Source organism: Hyla sarda, chromosome 4 (genome assembly GCF_029499605.1).
Source record: "Hyla sarda isolate aHylSar1 chromosome 4, aHylSar1.hap1, whole genome shotgun sequence".
Lineage (NCBI taxonomy): Eukaryota > Metazoa > Chordata > Amphibia > Anura > Hylidae > Hyla > Hyla sarda.
Window position 1 is genome coordinate 188,236,379 of NC_079192.1, and position 21,025 is coordinate 188,257,403.

General features: G+C 42.7%; 1 long non-coding RNA gene across 3 annotated transcripts in view; it reads left to right on the forward strand.

Annotated features, from left to right (window-relative positions):
- The window catches only part of LOC130368825 (uncharacterized), a 32,541-nt gene extending 12,184 nt beyond the window's left edge, over positions 1-20,357 (forward strand). Inside the window, exons 2-6 of one of the 3 annotated variants that reach the window (XR_008892579.1) lie at positions 10,481-10,572; positions 10,651-10,819; positions 12,286-12,366; positions 14,634-14,709; positions 19,865-20,357. This is a non-coding gene — a long non-coding RNA (uncharacterized LOC130368825). Of the gene's footprint in view, positions 1-10,480; positions 10,573-10,650; positions 11,248-12,285; positions 12,367-14,633; positions 14,710-19,864 lie in introns of those variants that run through there. The other 2 variants (XR_008892578.1, XR_008892580.1) reach the window with 2 other exon arrangements.
- The last annotated feature ends 668 nt before the right edge of the window (positions 20,358-21,025 follow it).

A 21,025-nucleotide genomic window follows, 5' to 3' on the forward strand; every position in this document is an offset into this window, starting at 1 on the left:
TTACTACTTATAATGCATGAAATGGCGTTAATAAAGCATTCAAGTCATATCCTTACCAGCATGTACAGTAAAATGTGAACTTTTATTGCTGAGCATTAAATTTGGCGGATGCTGCATACAGTAGATTAAATATAAGTAGGATCCCTAAAACGGTGTGTAATATGTAATTGCATATTTAGTCCTTTAGGGTAAATTCACGCATCATAAAATTTAATGATGTATTTTATTTTACACGCGCATTTTTGTCCGTAATCGGCAAAAAAGAGTTGACAATTTTTTTGCCTTTTTTTTTCACTGAATGGGAACAAAGATGCATGTGTAAAATAAAATGTCACAACATGTTATGATGTTTGAACTTACGCTCAAAGCAAATGCAAGCTTAGAACATAAAAAGTTGAAACTTTTTTAATAAATGCATTATTGTAAAGCACAGAACGATATATACCGACCACAACAGATGTAAAGCAGAAATAGCTCACACACTTTAATATATAAGGTTATTCATATTAATCTACATAAAGTGAGGGAGATACGAAGAATTCACACCGACATAGACAAATTTTTGACGCTAGTGCGCATAGTTCGACAAGTGGGCAGAGCTTAGTGTAAAGTGGGTGGGAAATGGGTGTGATCTGCAGAAACACCGGATTTACCAGTGTAAGTTTTAGCCGAAATCTACACTATCTTGGAGTTAGCGTTAATTTCAAAGCGTCAGACAAGGGCAGCTGCTGAAGTCCCTTAATTATTTAAGAGTACTAGTGGGCATATATAAAATTGATCTTGATTTGGTGCTTCTCCCAAACATAGGGTGTTTATTAACCCCTTAACGACCACGGACGTAAATGTACGTCCTGGTTTGGCGGTACTTCGCGGTACATTTACGTCCCGTGTATGACCTCGAGCATCTTACATGACAGGTCCCAGCTGCTATCAGCAGCCGGGGACCTGCCGGTAATGGCGGACATCCGCGATCGCCATTAACCCCTCAGATGCCGTGATCTGTACAGATCATGGCATCTGCGGCAATGCGCATGATAAAATAGATGATTGGATCGCCCGCAGCACTGCCGCGGGGATCCGATCATCTGTAATGGTGGATGGAGGTCCCCTCACCTGCCTCCGTCCATCTCCCAGCGTTTTCTGCTCTGGTCTGAGATCGAGCAGACCAGAGAAGAAGATAGCCGATAATACTGATCAGTGCTATGCCCTATGCATAGCACTGAACAGTATTAGCAATCAAATTATTGCTATAGATAGTCCCCTATGGGGACATAAAAAGTGTAAAAAAAAAAAAATCCCCTCCCCAATAAAAATGAAAATTGTTAGTTTTTCCCATTTTACCCCCAAAAAGCGTAATTTTTTTAAATAAACATATTTGGTATTACCGCTTGCATCTATCAAAATATAATGCTAATGATCCCGTATGGTGAATGGCGTAAACGTAAAAAGTAAAAAAAAAAGTCCAAAATGCTGCTTTTTTGTCACATTTTATTAAAAAAAATAATAAAAAATTATATAAAAGTTTTATAAATGCAAATGTGGTATAGATAAAAAGTACAGACTACGGCACAAAAAATGAGTCCCCATAATGCCCTATATACGGAAAAATGGAAAAGTTATAGGTGGTCAAAATAGGGCGATTTTAGATTACTGATTTTGGACAAAAAGTTTTACATTTTTTTTAAGCGGTACAAAAATATAAAAGTATCTAGCCATGGGTATCATTTTAATCGTACTGACCCATAGAATAAAGAAGACATGTCATTTTTACCGTAAATTGTACAGTGTGAAAACGAAACCCTCCAAAATGTGCAAAGTTTCATTTAAATGTCCTCTCTAAAAAAATATTTGTTTTAGTTCACCGTACATTTTATGGTAAAATGAGGTTTCATTACAAAGTACAATTGGTCTCGCCAAAAACAAGCCCTTATTTGGGTCTGTAGATGGATTTTAGAAGGCAAGGAGGAAAAAAAGAAAATGCAAAAATAAAATAGGCCTGGTCCTTAAGGTGAAAATGGGCTTGGTCATTAAGGGGTTAATATGACACAATAAATATAAAAGACATAAAGTATATTGCAGTATTGGCATTTCATAATGCATTTCTAGTTTGAACCCTTCCTCGGGGTTCATTGTACTTATGGAAGGGTTCAGTTTGAACCAGAAACGTGCTGTAAAATGCCAATACTGCCAATAGTTGTCTGTTATATTTATTGGACCACCATAATAAACACCCAATGTTTTAGTGAAGCACCAGATCAAGATCCTCCTTATAAGCATCCAGTGATTTTTTTCATGTTTACCGACCCCATCAGGAGTTCAGGCAGATCTAAGGTGGCTTATCCTATTGTCATATCTACTTGCCTATACAAATGTTCTCCGTAAACGTCGATCTCTGGTAAGCGCAATCATTGATATCGATATATATATATTCTCTTTTTAATAAATCATGCAAGTCGAAAGCCTACAGGATTTTACTTTAGACTCCCTCATAGTAAATTCCCCCAATTGTCTTTACTGCACTACCTGTATCTCCAAAGAGGAAACATGATTGTTTTCTTTGAATTTGGGAGGTCTCCTCTACTGTAAAGAGCAAAATTCATCCTTTTAATAAAAGCATAAAAGAGATGCCAACTGTACCTCTCCTCATACTTCACAGAATAAAACCTAAAGTGATCATAAAAAATGAATAGGCAGAAGAGGCACAAGTATACAAAAAATTTTGAAGGAACTTAATAAATAGTTGTGGTTAAGCATTTTTATACATTAGATACTGTTACGCCTAGCGCTCCGGGTCCCCGCTCCTCCCCGGAGCGCTCACGGCGCCTTTCTCCCTGCAGCTCCCCGGTCAGCGCTGACCGGGAGCGCTGCCCTGTCATGGCCGTTGGGGATGCGATTCGCACAGCGGGACGCGCCCGCTCGCGAATCGCATCCCAGGTCACTTACCCGTTCCCGTCTCCTGCGGTCGTGTGCTGGCGCGCGCGGCTCCGCTCTCTAGGGCGCGCGCGCGCCAGCTCCCTGAGACTTAAAGGGCCAGTGCACCAATGATTGGTGCCTGGCCCAATTAGCTTAATTGGTTCCCATCTGTTTCCTGGCTATATCTAGTCTCCTCCCTTGCACTTCCTTGCCGGATCTTGTTGCCCTAGAGCCTAGTGAAAGCGTTTTTGTGTGTTTAAACCCTGTGTACCAGAACCTTGCTATCTCCCCTGACTACGAACCTTGCCGCCTGCCCCCGACCTTCTGCTACGTCCGACTTTGCTTCTGCCTACTCCCTTGTACCGCGCCTATCTTCAGCAGCCAGAGAGGTGAGCCGTTGCTAGTGGATACGACCTGGTCACTACCGCCGCAGCAAGACCATCCCGCTTTGCGGCGGGCTCTGGTGAAAACCAGTAGTGGCTTAGAACCGGTCCACTAGCACGGTCCACGCCAATCCCTCTCTGGCACAGAGGGTCCACTACCTGCCAGCCGGCATCGTGACAGTAGATCCGGCCATGGATCCCGCTGAAGTTCCTCTGCCTGTTGTCGCCGACCTCCCCACACTGGTCGCCCAGCAAGCCCGACAGATTGCCCAACAAGATCACCAGCTGTCGTACTTGACCACCATGACTCAGCAACTCCAGTCGCAGCTACAGCAGATTCAGTCTCAGCTACAGCAGCAGCAACCATCTCCTGCACCTCTTCCGCAGCGAGTGGCCACTCCTAGCCTCCGTCTGTCTTTGCCGGACAAATTTAATGGGGACTCTAAGTTTTGCCGTGGCTTTCTTTCCCAATGTTCCCTGCATCTGGAGATGATGTCGGATCAGTTTCCTACTGAAAGGTCTAAGGTGGCTTTCGTAGTCAGCCTTCTGTCTGGAAAAGCCCTGTCATGGGCCACACCGCTCTGGGACCGTGATGACCCCGTCACTGCCTCTGTACACTCCTTCTTCTCGGAAATTCGAAGTGTCTTTGAGGAACCTGCCCGAGCCTCTTCTGCTGAGACTGCCCTGCTGAACCTGGTCCAGGGTAATTCCTCCGTTGGCGAGTACGCCATACAATTCCGTACTCTTGCTTCTGAACTTTCCTGGAATAATGAGGCCCTCTGCGCGACCTTTAAAAAAGGCCTATCCAGCAACATTAAAGATGTTCTGGCCGCACGAGAGACTCCTGCTAGCCTGCATGAACTCATTCATCTAGCCACTCGCATTGACATGCGTTTTTCTGAGAGGCATCAAGAGCTCCGCCAGGAAAAAGACTTAGATCTCTGGACACCTCTCCCACAGTCTCCATTGCAATCTGCGCCCAGGCCTCCCGCCGAGGAGGCCATGCAAGTGGATCGGTCTCGCCTGACCCTGGAAGAGAGGAATCGCCGTAAGGAAGAGAATCTTTGTTTGTACTGTGCCAGTACTGAACATTTTCTGGTGGATTGCCCAATCCGTCCTCCACGTCTGGGAAACGCACGCTCACACTCAGCTCTCGTGGGTGTGGCGTCTCTTGATGCCAAGTCGGCTTCTCCACGTCTCACGGTACCTGTTCGGATTTCCACTTCAGCCAGCTCTCCCCTCTCAGCCGTGGCCTGTCTGGACTCTGGAGCTTCTGGGAATTTTATTCGGGAGTCCTTTGTGAATAAATTCCATATTCCGGTGACCCGTCTTGTCAAGCCACTCCGCATCTCCGCGGTCAACGGAGCCAGGTTGGACTGTACCATACGTTTCCGCACGGAGCCCCTTCTTATGAGCATCGGATCTCATCACGAGAGGATTGAACTTTTGGTCCTCCCCAATTGCACCTCGGAAATTCTCCTTGGACTTCCCTGGCTTCAACTTCATTCCCCAACCCTGGATTGGTCCACTGGGGAGATCAAGAGTTGGGGGTCCTCTTGTGCCAAGAACTGTCTAAAACCGGTTCCCAGTAACCCTTGCCGTAACTCTGTGGTTCCTCCTGTATCCGGTCCTCCTAAGGTCATTAAGGACTCTGCCTGCCACAGGAAATGCCCCTCCCCCCCTCCCAGGCAAGCTTCTGTGTCCCCTCATGGCCCTCGTCCTGGTGTCACACTGCCCCGTGCCAGGTCTCGCCCTCTGCCCTCTCTCCCCATTCCTACTCCTGCGGTTCTGCCTGCCGTTGAGGAATCCCTCCTTCCTTTCCCGGTGTCCTCATCCCAGGGGAGGCAGTTACCCGATAAAGAGAAGGGGAGACCTAAGGGGGGGGGTACTGTTACGCCTAGCGCTCCGGGTCCCCGCTCCTCCCCGGAGCGCTCACGGCGCCTTTCTCCCTGCAGCTCCCCGGTCAGCGCTGACCGGGAGCGCTGCCCTGTCATGGCCGTTGGGGATGCGATTCGCACAGCGGGACGCGCCCGCTCGCGAATCGCATCCCAGGTCACTTACCCGTTCCCGTCTCCTGCGGTCGTGTGCTGGCGCGCGCGGCTCCGCTCTCTAGGGCGCGCGCGCGCCAGCTCCCTGAGACTTAAAGGGCCAGTGCACCAATGATTGGTGCCTGGCCCAATTAGCTTAATTGGTTCCCATCTGTTTCCTGGCTATATCTAGTCTCCTCCCTTGCACTTCCTTGCCGGATCTTGTTGCCCTAGAGCCTAGTGAAAGCGTTTTTGTGTGTTTAAACCCTGTGTACCAGAACCTTGCTATCTCCCCTGACTACGAACCTTGCCGCCTGCCCCCGACCTTCTGCTACGTCCGACTTTGCTTCTGCCTACTCCCTTGTACCGCGCCTATCTTCAGCAGCCAGAGAGGTGAGCCGTTGCTAGTGGATACGACCTGGTCACTACCGCCGCAGCAAGACCATCCCGCTTTGCGGCGGGCTCTGGTGAAAACCAGTAGTGGCTTAGAACCGGTCCACTAGCACGGTCCACGCCAATCCCTCTCTGGCACAGAGGGTCCACTACCTGCCAGCCGGCATCGTGACAGATACTATGCAGATCTGTGTATCTCTGTGATACCAGGCAACAAAGCAATCCAGTGTTGTCTGATCCTGTAGCCATATCCTCCTCTGTCCCCTATTTCTTGATAATCTACTAAATATATATATATATATATATATATATATATATATATATATATATATATATATACATATATATATATCAGGAAGAATTCCAGTGCAGCAGCCTCAATGGTATTGGCTTCAATGGTATTCTGCTGCATGGTGCATATTGCATAATTTTAATTCCTGACTCCCCCAAAAGACTGAAGATGTTAATTCTTTTGGCTGAATTTTGCACAGATTGCATTGCTGCCAGTGGTAACAGTGCATGTCTATGCGGTCCTAGTGCCGATGGATATTAGCGGGCTAGCTGCAGAAGAAATCTCTGCCTGGAATATCTCTAGGCGAAGATTCCATTGTGTAAATGGACCCTAAGATGTCTTATGTGTTGATGTGGTGTTTTACGCTATACTTTACAACAGGCATATTAAAGGATCAATGTTTTGTCCATGAGGAAACCTAGAAACATTGTAACAGCATCAGGGTTTTCTGATATCTTTACAAGCCATCATTTTTGTCCTATACAGTATATGGATGGTGAATTTTAGGGGTCTATTTGCTTAAAGGGGTACTCCGCCCCTAGACATCTTATCCCCTATCCAATCAGATCAGATAAGATGTCTGATCGCAGGGGTCCTGCCGCTGGTGACCCCCCGATCTCTGCTGCGGCACCCCAGACATCGGGTGCACGGAGAGATCTTCACTCCGTGCCGGATGACTGGTGATGCGGGGCGGAAGCTTGTGACATCACTGCCACACCCCCTTAATGCAAGTCTATGGGAGGGAGCTTGATGGCAGTCACGCCCCCTCCCATAGACTTGCATTGAGGGGGCGCGGCCATGACATCAAAAGCCCCCGACGCTACACCCGACACTCTAAACAAACGACGGGTGCAGCAGGGAGATTGCAGGGGGACCCCGTGGCGGGACCCCCGCAATCAGACATCTTATCCCCTATCCTTTGGATAGGGGATAAGATGTCTAGGGGCGGAGTACCCTTTTAAAGCATAATAAAGGATATGCTAACATCAGTAAAGCGCCATACACCATAGCCTTCCATGCTATTCTGACTCACAAATAAAACATAAAAGAAAGTCCCAGATAGACTACATTAGGTCCATGCACCCACAGGGGCACACTGCAGGTACACCATATGTTAGAACACCTCTTTGCTGGTTTTCTGACGTATGCATGCAGCATATGGTATTTTACTGATGTGAAGATACCTAGTGTTTATTTAGAATTTATTCACTAACCTGCTCTATAAGCTTCTGTAAACACCAGCCCAGAGAAATGGAATGATTTATCTCCAAGTGTTTCAGTTTTGCTATTTTATGGTTTGTCTTCTGGAATCAAATTCCTAGTATCCCCAGGCAAGACACATGCAAAATATAATTTTACTATCACAGTTTTAGGTGATAGAAGTATGCAAGGAAAAAAACAGAGCTACGTACTACAGCTAAGGGTACACAGTCTAATTTACCATCTGGTATTTTATTGTTTGACAATTGATGACAAATGTGTAAACAATGAACATACAGTAATTGTCCGCAAAAAGTTACTGGATGAACAGTCATTGCATTTGTCACCCGATATTCTTTATAAAAAATGTTTATTATTTTTAAATGTTGTCGCTCTTTATTATTCATGTTTTTTTAAAACATTCTATGGGGGTAGCCATTTTGGGGAAACACATTTTCTTTTGTTTATAGTTTGTATAGATAACTAAAAAATGTTACTAAAAGACTTTAGGGCTTGATGAAGTACAACCCCCATATCCAGACACCAGGTAGCGTAGAAGAAAAATGCAAAAAAGGTTTCTATGTATGTATAGTAAAGTTTTCTTATCCTGCCTATTACAATAGAAGGGTCATCGGTTATTACATCCCACTCAAATGGCTCTGCTCTCTCTGTCCCAGTATACACAGTAAAGCAGCAATATTTCAGCATTTTTTATATGGATAGTCATAGAGGAAATTAAAAACCTGACAAACAATATAAAATATGCCTAGAATACAAACCATATTTATGTCATTTAGCATTTTCTGACAATACTTTTTTCTTTAAAGTAAAGAAGAATGGAAAAGTTTTTGTTATTGTGAACAGAAACACGATTTATGGCATTGGACATACAAGTAACGGGATCTACTGTTTTGCCACTTTCCAAATGCCTCTTGGTAACAAGAACTGCAGTGAACATACTACATCACTTTAAATTGGCACCGGCTCTGGGCAACAATCCCTCGTATGTCTTCTTTTTGTATCTTTCTGTGCAACATAAAACATACATTTTTGTTTTGAAGATTTTGCACAGAATATCAGAAACAGAAATTTGTTAAACTTGAAATTGTTACTGCTACTTATTATTTAGGATCACACAGTTCAGTATCACATCTCTGCGACAAACATCTTGCTGATCTAGTATCATGAGAAGGGAGCTGGAGTATTTCACGGCTTATAAATGAACTTGTGGCCTAATAGTGTTACATGCTCTGGAGACCTGTGTAATATGCATCTAACTCTCTTGTGGGGTTACCATGCGCTCCAGCAGCCCCCAGCCTCTCTGACTTTCCTGCTGTAGAATAAGCCTGTAACCAAGTTTACAGGCCTAGTCTTCCCCTACAGAGACCAAGCTCACTCTTCACTAGCACCTCATGTGAATTATCCATCGTTTCTCCAATTAGCTTCAAACCTCATGAACACTGCCCAAAGCTCTTTCTATTTAACATGGTGGTACAACGCATTTGTGTCACCGTACAAATCTTCTTCTTTTTTCTAAGCCCTATGCCTATTATAAATAATTCTAGCCAAGTAAAGAGGCCTGCAGAGCTTCAGTCCACTGACGCCATGTTGTAGAAAAGGCTGAATGTGGGCCATGCTCATTTACTAGGATCTCATTATTTAATAAAGGGATATAACCCACTGGGAACAGGTAGGGGGTTGGGGGATTTCTATAACTCAGATATAGCTACATAATCCAGAAGACATCACTTGATATGTTTCAGAGCATCTTTTTGTAATTCCCCCTCTATCTAGATTGTTTACCTTTTCAATGTGCATAACTTAAAGGGGTATTCCGGCCAAATACATCTTATCCTCTATCAAGGATAGGGCATAAGATGTCTGATCACCCAGACATCAGTATCGGAAACCTCTTTGTTTCCAGGACTGAAGATGTGATGTAACTCAACGCCCCCTTGGGATGTCACGCCATACCCCCTCCATTCATGTCTATGAGAGGGAGCGTGATAGCATGGGGGGGCGTGGTGTGACATCACATCTTCAGTCCTGAAAACAAAGAGGTTTCCGAGACTGGAGACACGCGCTGCACGGAGATCGCGGGGGGTCCCCAGCGGTGGGCCCCCGGCGATCAGACATCTAATAAGATGTATTTGGCCTGAATACCCCTTTAAAAACTTGTAAGCCTGCAGTTATATATGGTAATAAGGCATTTTTAGACTCCCAAGACATATATGTGTGTGTGTGTTGAGTGTATTGAATCTTTTCTGAGGACTTTTGCTTGTAAATCCTACATATTATAGGGAGCAAACATTACAGTAGATTAAATATATGAATTATGCAGAATTACAATTTGCCAGTGACTTGGTATAGTCAATTCTAGAAGATTTAAGAGATGTTAAAAGGGTATTCCAGGAAAAAACTTTTTTTTCATATATCAACTGGCTCCAGAAAGTTTAACAGATTTGTAAATTACTTCTATTAAAAAATCTTAATCCTTTCAATACTTATGAGCTTCTGAGGTTAAGGTTGTTCTTTTCTAAGTGCTTTCTGATGATACGTGTCTCGGGAAACGCCCAGTTTAGAAGAGGTTTGCTATGGGGATATGCTTCCAAACTGGGCAGTTCCTGAGACACGTGTCATCAGAGAGAACTTAGACAGAAAAGAACAACCTTAACTTCAGAAGCTCATAAGTACTAAAAGGATTAAGATTTTTTAATAGAAGTAATTTACAAATCTGTTTAACTTTCTGGAGCCAGTTGATATATAAAAAAAAAGTTTTTTCCTGGATAACCCCTTTAATCTTTTTTTAAGGAGACATCTCTTTGCATAATCCTCGTGGTGGGATGTCACACCTATAGTTGTCTGTGGGTTGTATCCATATTCCATCACTATCACCACCATCACCAGTCTTACATTCCAAGGATTTAGTGGAATCATGCCTGCACAAATATCTGACTTCCAGTAAAAGAAAAATAATACTATCTGGTGCGTGCTTAGTTATTATTGAGATAACCAAAAGTTCAAAGAAAATTGATGGCCAGAAACCAAGCTCTATACAACAAAATGGAGTACACAGAAACCATTTTCTATCCATTACATTAATGGGAGCCTGGGTCATGGATGCCTTATGACTCCTTTTTAAAGTGACTATTGCTAGGGATAACTTTTTATTTTCCACTCTTCTTGTAATATAGTAATCTGTGAAAATACTGCAATTGGTTGCCATCTAAACAGCGCTTATTTATTTTTCTCTCTTTGCTTGTGACCTTCAGAACATGCTTTTTATTATACCATTCCATCTCCAGGGATATCTGTTTTCTGTACAGAGTTCAGCAGCTGAGAAGCCAAAGGCGAGATTTGACATGTAGGTAATGTGATCTTCACTGTTTGCTGTTTGATTGATTGGAACAAAAATGTGCTAAAAGATATATTCTGATTACAGTGAATGGTGATGACATCTTCAGACCGAGCAGCCGACAAGTGTGAAGAATGATTTTGTTATCTAGAACACTACGAAAAGTCTCATTCCTAGCACCCTGGATGACCCTTCTGTGCTGCTATTCTCCGTGTAATGATATAGGCATTTCTTATGGCCAAAGTACAGTGAATGAGTAAGGGAGATAAGATTATCCGGGCTTGTCTTTGATAAAACTAATGGCTACCACTGTAGTATTTATCCATCATGTAGGCAGGAGCACAAAATGTGACTGGATTCAAGGATAAGGACCAACACCTCCCATAGGATATTCTTTCTTTAATAGATTTAGCAGTATGTAGAAAATACAGTGCTACAATCCATCAGCTGGGAGCGGTAAATAAATATCGCACTATTCATGCAGGTCCTTCTTAGGATGAACTTGAGAATATTTATTGAAGCCTCTCCACACTAGACACCAGAAGTCCCCTTACATAAATACGTGATTTAAGGGAAGTCCATTTAAAACATTATTTTGGCAAAATATATGTTATATTACAGATTACATTGATGGAAATAAAGGTTTTATTCATGACTAATTAAAGACAATTTACAGTCCAAATATTCCAGGTACTGAAGATCTTTAGCACCAGATAAGAATTAAAGGGGTACTCCTGCAAAAAAAACATCTTATTCCCTATCCAAAAGATAGGGGATAAGATGTCTGATCATGGGGGACCCCTACAATCTCCGGCCCAGCCGCGGTGGCGTCTGGAACACGGAAGCTTGGAGCTTCCGTGTTTGTGATGTCACGCCCCCTCCATTCATGTCTATGGGAGGGGGTGTGACGGCTAGTACGTAGCTGTCATGCCTCCTCCCATAGACATGAATGAAGGGGGCATGGCAGCTGTAGTCACCAGTCATCCGAAACAGAGAAGAGTTTGCTCTGTGCACGGATAATCGGGGTGCTGCACTGGAGATCGCAGAGGTCCTGCCGCTGGGGACCCCCGCAATCTCCAGTGTGGCACCCCGTTCATCTGGATAGGGGATAAGATATTTTTTGCTGGAGTACCCCTTTAACACTAATGCATTAACTCTGTATGACAGGTTAGGGTTATTTTTGGGTGAGATTTTCCCTAAAAACAGAACCCAGAAGAAGAGACTTAAGATGCAGTAAAAAGTTTTGTGATTGTAATCGGGTTAATATATGATTCTACCATTATAAATGGAAGCCATGTTGTAGAATCGGCAGAATATGTGTCATGCTCATTTACTAGGAGGTCTTTAGATCTCAATATTAAATGGAAGGCCTTAACTCATTGGGTGCAGGTAGCGGAGTTGGGGAATTTCCTTCTACCCAGATATAGCTAACTGTATGGCTATAAGTGGCGTAACTTCTTTAGGGCACGTTCACACATACAGGATCTGCTGCATATTTTGTGCAGCTGATTTTGCTACCTATTAACTTCAATAGGTAGCAATATCAGCTGCAGAACATATGCAGCAAAAATATGCAGCAGATCCTGTACGTGTGAATGTACCCTTAATGATAGTGTTGGAACCTGAACTCATGGACAGCCGTGTCATCTCGGGATATTTGGATAGTTGTATTGCAAATATAATTGTAAAGTAAAATTATTTCATTCCATCTTACTTTTATAGTTGAGCATCTCTATCAGATATGAAGCATGAACCCACCTGCAGAAATCATACTCCTCTTGGTAAAGTGATGCAACTATTTAGGTTAGTTTAATATCACCCAGATGTGATTTTAAAGTTTGTTTACTGGAATTTGCATGAGATTGACAATTTGTGGCTCAATATGTGAAGTGGAACTTTCTCTCCCAGACAGATATGTATGTGAGGGGATCAGAGTATAGTCTAAAACTTCTGTAACAGTTTACAACAAAGTTGAAATAGCTGGACAAGGGTGAAAATTAGTGTGATCACTTAGACTCCTCTCCTCAGTTTATCCCCCATCAAATCAATTGAAACCAGAGGATTTACATCTTTAGGTAGGCCTTGTATCAGACCTACAACATCTCAATCCTATGAGAAGTGCTGCAGTAAGTTATTTAAAGGGGTATTCCAAGCAAAAACTTTTTTTATATATCAACTGGCTCCGGAAAGTTAAACAGATTTGTAAATTACTTCTATTAAAAAATCTCAATCCTTCCAATAGTTATTAGCTTCTGAAGTTGAGTTGTTGTTTTCTGTCTAACTGCTTTCTGATGACTCACGTCCCGGGAGCTGTGCAGTTCCTATGGGGAAATTTTCCCATCATGCACAGCTCCCGGGACGTGACATCATCATAGAGCAGTTAGACAGAAAACTTCAGAAGCTAATAACTATTGGAAGGATTAAGATTTTTTAATAGAAGTAATTTACAAATCTGCTTAACTTTCTGGAGCCAGTTGATATATATAAAAAAGTTTTTGCCTGGAATACCCCTTTAAGAACTCTTCTAGGGGCTTTAGTCTGACATAAAACATGATAAATCTAAGGGCATGTGACCTCTTTTAGACCTAAGAATGGCAGAGGGGGTAAAAAAAATAAATAAATAGGGGTACTAAAGGGCTAGGGAACAATGGGGGTAGGTTCACACTTATTAGGCTCTAAATCCTGTGGCATACACCATTCTGGGAAGATCAAAATGTCAACAGCACATCCCCACTAGACCCAATGTGCCGAATGTAGTCGAAAAGTAACTACATACGGCACATTTGTGAGTGTATAAGATTTTTTTCATCCTGGTATACCACAGAGTTTTGAGCGTAATAAGTGTGAACCTTGCCATACTAAATCTGCATGTAGCCTTTAGCCATAACTGCTGCCATGCCCTGTTCTCTTACCCTTATTTATATTTATGTCTGTAACCATGACAGTAAAGTCTATAAGAAAACTAGGTTCCTTGGTCACTGAGATAGAAAGTCATGTAACGTTACTGACAGATGCAGATAAAAAAAAAATATCATTTGGAGCAGAAGAGGCATCACTCGCGGAAAAAAAAAATTTCATGGGTTTTATGGCCATATACTTAAAGGAGTAGTCCAGTGGTGATTCAGTGGTGAGCAACTTATCCCCTATCCTAAGGATAGGGGATAAGTTGCAGATCGCGGGGGGTCCGACCCCTGGGGCCCCCCGCGATCTCCTGTACGGAGCCCCGACAGCCCGCTGGAAGGGGGCGTGTCGACCTCCGCACGAGGCGGCAGCCGACACGCCCCCTCAATACAACTCTATGGCAGAGCCGAAGCGCTGCCTTCGGCAATCTCCGGCTCTGCCATAGAGATGTATTGAGGGGGCGTGTCGGCCGCCGCCTCGTGCGGGGGTCGACACCCGCTATCTCGGCGGAGAGCTGGGGCCCCGTACAGAGAGATCGCAGGGGGCCCCAGCGGTCGGACCCCCCGCGATCTCAAACTTATCCCCTATCCTTAGGATAGGGGATAAGTTTTTCACCACTGGACTACCCCTTTAATTCCACACAGACCTCCAACCTTGATAGAGTTGTAAAATAACTTACAGTTGTTACTAACTACCCTTCTTACTGTAGAGGAGCCAAGACTCTTGTCAAAATGACCATGCTTTATGAGTCTCCAGCTCAGTGAACACTTGCTGGGTCAGTGAGATGTATTTAGCAAGACCGGCCCAGAAATAGCTTTGTGGTGTCTGGGAGATCTGCATGGTGACACTGATATGCTTTATACCACCAACACAATGTTGGGAGAAGCATCAGAGTGATAGAGGTTTTACACCAATCAAGGAGAATGTGGATGGTTGATGTGACTGGTGTCAACTGGAGCGGTTGTTGGCAAAACTGTCCATAGCCTTTAAATTATACTTCTTTGAACACTACCTAGAAGTTTATTTTTATTATGTTAAATGATATTCGTTATTATACTGTTTTGTTTTTTTGCTTATGTATACATGCAAACCTAAAAGTGTTGGGCAAGTTTTTTTTTTTTTTATGTATATAGTAACAGGAATTCAATTTTTCTCTATTTTCTTTGCAGAAGCTATTTTTCTGTTCAAAAGAAGCCATTAATTAAGGAGCCATATTAAGCCATATTAAGGAGCCATAGTAAACTGGTATGATTTCTATGTTTGTGTGTGGTATGGTGTATCGGTGTCTGTGTGTGTGTTTCACGAGTAGTAGAGAAATTGTGAAATCTAAACTATTTGCTGAATATACTATATTCTATACTCTAGGAAAAATATAAATAGTTACATAGTTAATAAAGGGGTGCTCCGACCCTAGACATCTTATCCCCTATCCAAAAGATTAGATGTCTGATCGCGGGAGTCCTGCCACTGGGAACCCCTGTTATCTCTCCTGCATCACCCCCTGCTGCATGGAGCGAGCTTCGCTCCATGCCTGATGACAGGCGAGACAAGGGCCAGAGGATCGTGATATCACGGCCCCACCCCCTTGTGACATCACTCCACACCCCAACAATGCAAGTCTATGGGAGGGGGCGGAGTACCCCTTTAAGGTTGAAAACAGCCCAGCGTCCATCAAGTTTAACCTACAATCCTACGGTGTTAATCAAGAAAAAGGCAAAAAAAATAATTAATCCAGATTTTATATATGGCAATCAGAATAAATACTTGGATCAACATTCAGTCCCAATAAACTAGTATCTATAACTTGTAATATATTTTTACAGAAAAACATCCAGGCCCTTTTTAGCTTATTATGAGTCAGCCATCACAACATCATGCGGCAGAGATCCATAGTCTCACTGCTCTTACAGTAAAGAATCCCCATCTGTGATGATTGTGAAAGCTTCTTTTCTTCAAACGTAGAGGATGTCCCCTTGTCATGTTTACCGGCCTAGGTATAAAAAGATCACTAGAAAAATCTCTATACTGTCCATTCATATATTTGTACGTTGTGATCATATAAGAAGTCTTTTCTCCAAACTAAATAACCCCAAGCTTGATAACCTGTCTTGGTACTTTAATCCTCCCACACAATTAAATATCTTTGTCGCACTCCTCTGCACCCTCTCCAGTACAGCCATGTCCCTTTTATACTCAGGGGTCCGAAAATTGGACACAATACTCCATATGTGGTCTGACTAATGATTTGTACAGAGACAAAACTTTTTTCTTGTCATGGTCTCAATCCCTCTCTGGATGCATCCCATGACTTTATTAACTTTGGCAACAGCTGCCTGGACTGATCCCATTGAAATGTACACATGGGACTGACTGGACATTTACATATATCATAAACGTGTTAATCCACCCAAGATAACATGTTTATTCTAAAACCAGGATATAGAAAAAACTTCTACCTTAACCTAGGGCAATATTTACAGTGAATCTGTTAGCCCTTTTTCTTACTAAAAGCTGCAGACACGGTTGGATGGCTGGTAGGGTATAAAATCACACTGTAAATTTCCCGGAGCTGATAGTGGTTACTGAACTTATAAATTTGCCTTTTGATTTTGCAAACAAGTGTCAAGGAGGCAGAACCAATCAGCTTAAGTGCCACAGCCTGGTATATCTACTTGCTCACTCTCACATCCCAGCCCCTCCTTGACTGACTTACAGAGCTGCGCGGATAAGTGGTGAGAGCGTGCAAGGATGCGTGCCAGGCTTTAACACTTAAGCGTTTCAGCTCTAATTCCTTTACACTTGGCATAAAAATACAAAGACAAGTATTTAAGTTTGTATGAGAAAGAAAAGATGGGCACCGCAGCTATAACCTACGTGGGTGCAACAAGTTGCCAAAAGACTGGAGATAATGCTGAGAGAAGAAAGCTGGCAACCATAAGGTAATGCACACCAACACATTCAGATAAAGTAATAAATGTACTTTTATTAACAGAGACCAAAAAAGGGGAATACACACACACAGTTAAAAACACTTAAAAACATGTAGATATCCAGAGCATAGAATTGTAATCCTACCCACACCCCCTAATACCCCAACCCCCTAACTCATGCTCAATAGCATACAGAGGTGAAGACAGTCCCATATACATATAAACAGCGCCAAGACCTATGGTACAAAAACTGCATAAATATCCATTGCCAATAACCATGCATATATGAATTGTCTAGTGTAAAATTAGTAATAAATAATGAAAAATCCCCAAAGTTGTAATATGTATAAGTGACCAATGTGACTACAACAATAAAAATATAAATAATGGCACTATACTCTTACCAAAATGACCACCATTCAAAACATGCAATGAATATACTTGCTATAAAAAGTGTGAGAAGAAATTCAAAGGGGGATATTCTCAAAAAATACTGTAATTTCTGTTCTAGTGATATTATTCACACCCTTTTTCTCATCACATTTTCAAAGGTATTTTGTGCTGCTTTGAAAATATGTGAAAATTCATTTTTGTGCCACTTTAGTTTTTTTTCACGCCCAAAAATTTCATTTTGTTCGAGCCATATTGGATTTTTTGGGCCCAAATTTTCAAGATTGGCGCCAAAATTGCTGATTTCTCTGCCAAACTTTACATCCCAGAAAATTCTGGCAGAAACATCTCACTAAATATTCCATGGTTACTAGTGCCCAGACAAGCGATAACTGTATAAATAAAACATTTCTGAGCTTAAATGTGAGTGCAGATAATAGTTACTTAAATAACACATTTTCCCCCAAAAAAATAAGAAAAAAAAAACAAAAACAGTAAAACTACAACCATTTCTGTGATTTCTACACTATCAAAAAGCTGGTGTGAAATTTTTTTATGTAAACTGGACTCTTACCTCTTTGAAAATATCATATAAAGCAGACAATATACGAGGACACACCCACTTTTATAAAACTGACGTCAACAGTGTAAAGCGTGGCACAAAGCTCTTTAAAAATGTGGTCGATACTTTTTGCGTCAAAATTTCGGCGCAAAATACATTTTTTGGGGTGCAAAATTATTTGAGAATCTCCCCCAAAGTATATACTGCAGCTGAATAAGCTGTGAACCCAGGCTATTGCAATCAAAGATGACGGAATATAAGGACAACTTCACCAAGAGTCAGGGGGCAGCTCTCCCCACGCGTTCCGCCACCTGCTACGGCGGCTTCCTCAGGAAGCCGTAGTATTTAAGTTTGACAACCACCATCTCCAGGAAATGTACAGTTTGCTTTTAAACTCTATCAACTATCCAACAGTGCCAGCAGCTTAGTACCATTCACAATTTATTGGTGATTTTTATTGACTTTCATATATTTTTGAGGAAAGAATGCAAATAAATTGTATATTTTTTTCAATGTTTATTAAGCAATTAAGATAAAATTTTACTGTTAAAATGTTAATTTTATTCAACAAACTGGTAGCACTAAATATATGTAATTTTTTTTGCAGGGGGTTTTAATGTTTTAATTACTATTTGTAACAAAAAGTACATTTTCCATTAAGATTTTGTTGTATTAAACGTCATGAAGCATTATTAGTTTTTTATGCCCCACAGGGGAGTTTGAATCAGCAATGCTGACAAAGTGCTAATTATGCATGGCCCAATAAGCAAATACCAACTATTTATTTATTTATGTATTAAACTGAGTGTGTGCTTTCATTTAACTAAGTGCATAAAATGATGCACCGTGCTGCACAAAAGTGCACTTGGGTGTGATCTATTGCAAGTGCTCTCAAAAAGGAGACCAGAAGTTACTTTCAATGACCAGGGAGCAATGGAAACCCTTTAAGGCTGGGTTCACACTACGGTTTGTAATTACGGTTCCCGTATACGGCTGGTAGGAGGGGTGGGCGGGGCTTAATCGCGGCGCCCGCACTCAGCCGTATAGGGAACCGTAGTTAATGTATGTCTATGAGCCGACTGGAGTGAACAGCAGCCTCCGGTCGGCTGCTTTTTCGGCCATATGCGGTTTCCCAACCGCAGGCAAAAACGTGGTCGACCACGTTTTTGCCTGCGGTCGGGAAACCGCTTACGGCCGAAAAAGCAGCCGACCGGTGGCTGCAGTTCACTCCGGTCGGCTCATAGACATACATTAACTACGGTTCCCCTAATACGGCTGAGTGCGGGTGCCGCGATTAAGCCCCGCCCACCCCTCCTCCCAGCCGTATACGGGAACCGTAATGACAAACCGTAGTTTGAACCCAGCCTAACAAAGATTAGCTAGAGCCAATCTTGCTCCTGGCTTTTTACCTGAGCTGCCACCCCTGTGTCCACCAAAGAGGAGCCCCCTCCCTATGTTAAACATCTTAGATCCTGCAGTCACCCTTGACCACATTATCTAAGTAGTAAATTTGCCATGACCCTGGCATTTCCAGAAGGAGTCTGGTTGTTTATTACAGCTGTACTCCCGCCGTAATCGTATCAGTACCCAGGAGATTATTATGATAGATATATACATTGAAGGGTGTTAACTAGAACTTATTATGGGGTTAGAAGTTTTCTATTGCCTAAGGGTAGGGTCACACGTGCCATATTTTGCTGCATATTCGCTGATGCGTACTTTGCAAGCCTTTGACTTCAATGGGTAAGAAAATATGCAGCAGCAAATACACAACGAAATACATCACGTGACCCTACACTTATTGTAATTCTATTGAGTAACACTTCTAGCTACATAGACAGAATTAGCTAATAACAAGAAGCAAAACACTAGACTGAAATGGGAACTGTCATTAAAAAAATGTTTTGGTACAGAACCCCCTATGGTAAATAAAATATCCTTCTAATATACTTTGTTAAAAAAAAATTTAAGTTTTATATGTTTTATTTGTGTTTAAAAAAGCTGCCACTAGGTTTCTCCCTACTTGTCCAGAGCACATGCCCCCCCCCTCCCCTCCCCCCCATCTTTTGCACAGACTTTGGACTCCTGCTGGCCTGGCAGAAGTCCAAAAGCAGGAAATGCAGTCTGGAGTGCTGAGGGGGTGTGCGCAGCCTTAGCCAATCATAGCTCCTCTCACACACTGAACTGATCTGGGCAGTGTGTAGCAGAGTGAGGGAGGAAGTTTTCCCCTATATGGCTTTAGATGATGTTGTGCCTGTTAGGTAATGCCCCTTCCCACTCTGTGAATTGGACTGAGACTGAGCAGAAAATACAGAGTAATATCAGGGTAGAAAACTAACAAATAATAAAAATAAAGACAGGGGGTGGTTTATCATGATGGGGGCAGTGAACTGGGAGGATTTTAAAATTTAACAAGATCATGAGAGGAACTCTTTAAGGATGAAAGGGAACTCTTTAAGATGCAGTATCAATCCTAAGTACAATTTTTTTTTCAAGTAACAAAATATTGTCTTCACAGGTATGTGGATCAGACTCGAGCCCTTCTTTGCTTATTTCAGGCAATCTTTATCTCTCTCTTAAAGCTTTTTGCGGTCTGGGCTTGCTGTTCTTAATCAAAGTAGCCAGGAAGCCCTTATCCCAAAAAGAATTTGCGAGGGAGGACTTTCAACACAAGAGAATGATGTGTGCTGACAAGCTGACAACTACAAATGACAACCTTGGAACCATCAATGTTAATGGCGATGTTTATGTGAATATTTTGCCTCCGTCTTTACACGTGTTTTTTTTTCCATCTTAAATTATTCAATAAAAGTAATTGTAATAAATAAGTGAAGCAGTATTGTTGCACTGTAATGTGATGGAGGACAAGATGGTAGGCATGGGGTTGGGTGGTCATAACCCCACAAGATCAAACAGATCAAAATGTAGACAACACAGTTAGCAGTGGTTTGCTTCAACACAAGATAGTTTAATTAGTAAGTGGCAACTGGATTAAAGGGTCAAAAGTTTTTTTTTTAAATGTAAGTAATCCTTCAATGCTTAAAGGGGTACTCCGCCCCTAGACATCTTATCCCCTATCCAAAGGATAGGGGATAAGATGTTTGATCGTGGGGGTCCCGCCGCTGGGAACCCCTGCGATCTCTTCTGCAGCACCCCCTGTCATCTGCTGTAGGGAGCGAGCTTCACTCCGTGCCTGATGACTGGCGATGCAGGGGCTGGAGGATCATGATCATGTCACGGCCCCGCCCAAAGGCTTGCATTAAGGGGGTGGGGTGTGACATCACGAGGGGGCGGGCCGTGACTTCACGATCCTCCGGCCCTTGCATCGCCAGTCATCAGGCACATAGGGAAGCTCGATCCATGCACCAGATGACAGGGGGTTCTGCAGGAGAGATCGTGGGGTTCCCGGCAGCAGGACCCCTGCAATCAGACATCTTATCCCCTATCCTTTGGATAGGGGATAGGATGTCTAAGGGAGGAGTACCCCTTTAAAGTGTATACAGGAACAAACGCTTTATTTCACAGTGGCAGAGCACCTAAACACATCAGGCTCGCAGTTGTAGTTGTGGTACAGTACTTTAATACTCTCCCTGTCTCTCTCTAGATCTTACTCCTGCTGCATGGCTTGCACAACCTGATTTGTCACTAGTCATGGGGGAGGCTACAAGCCACTCCAGTC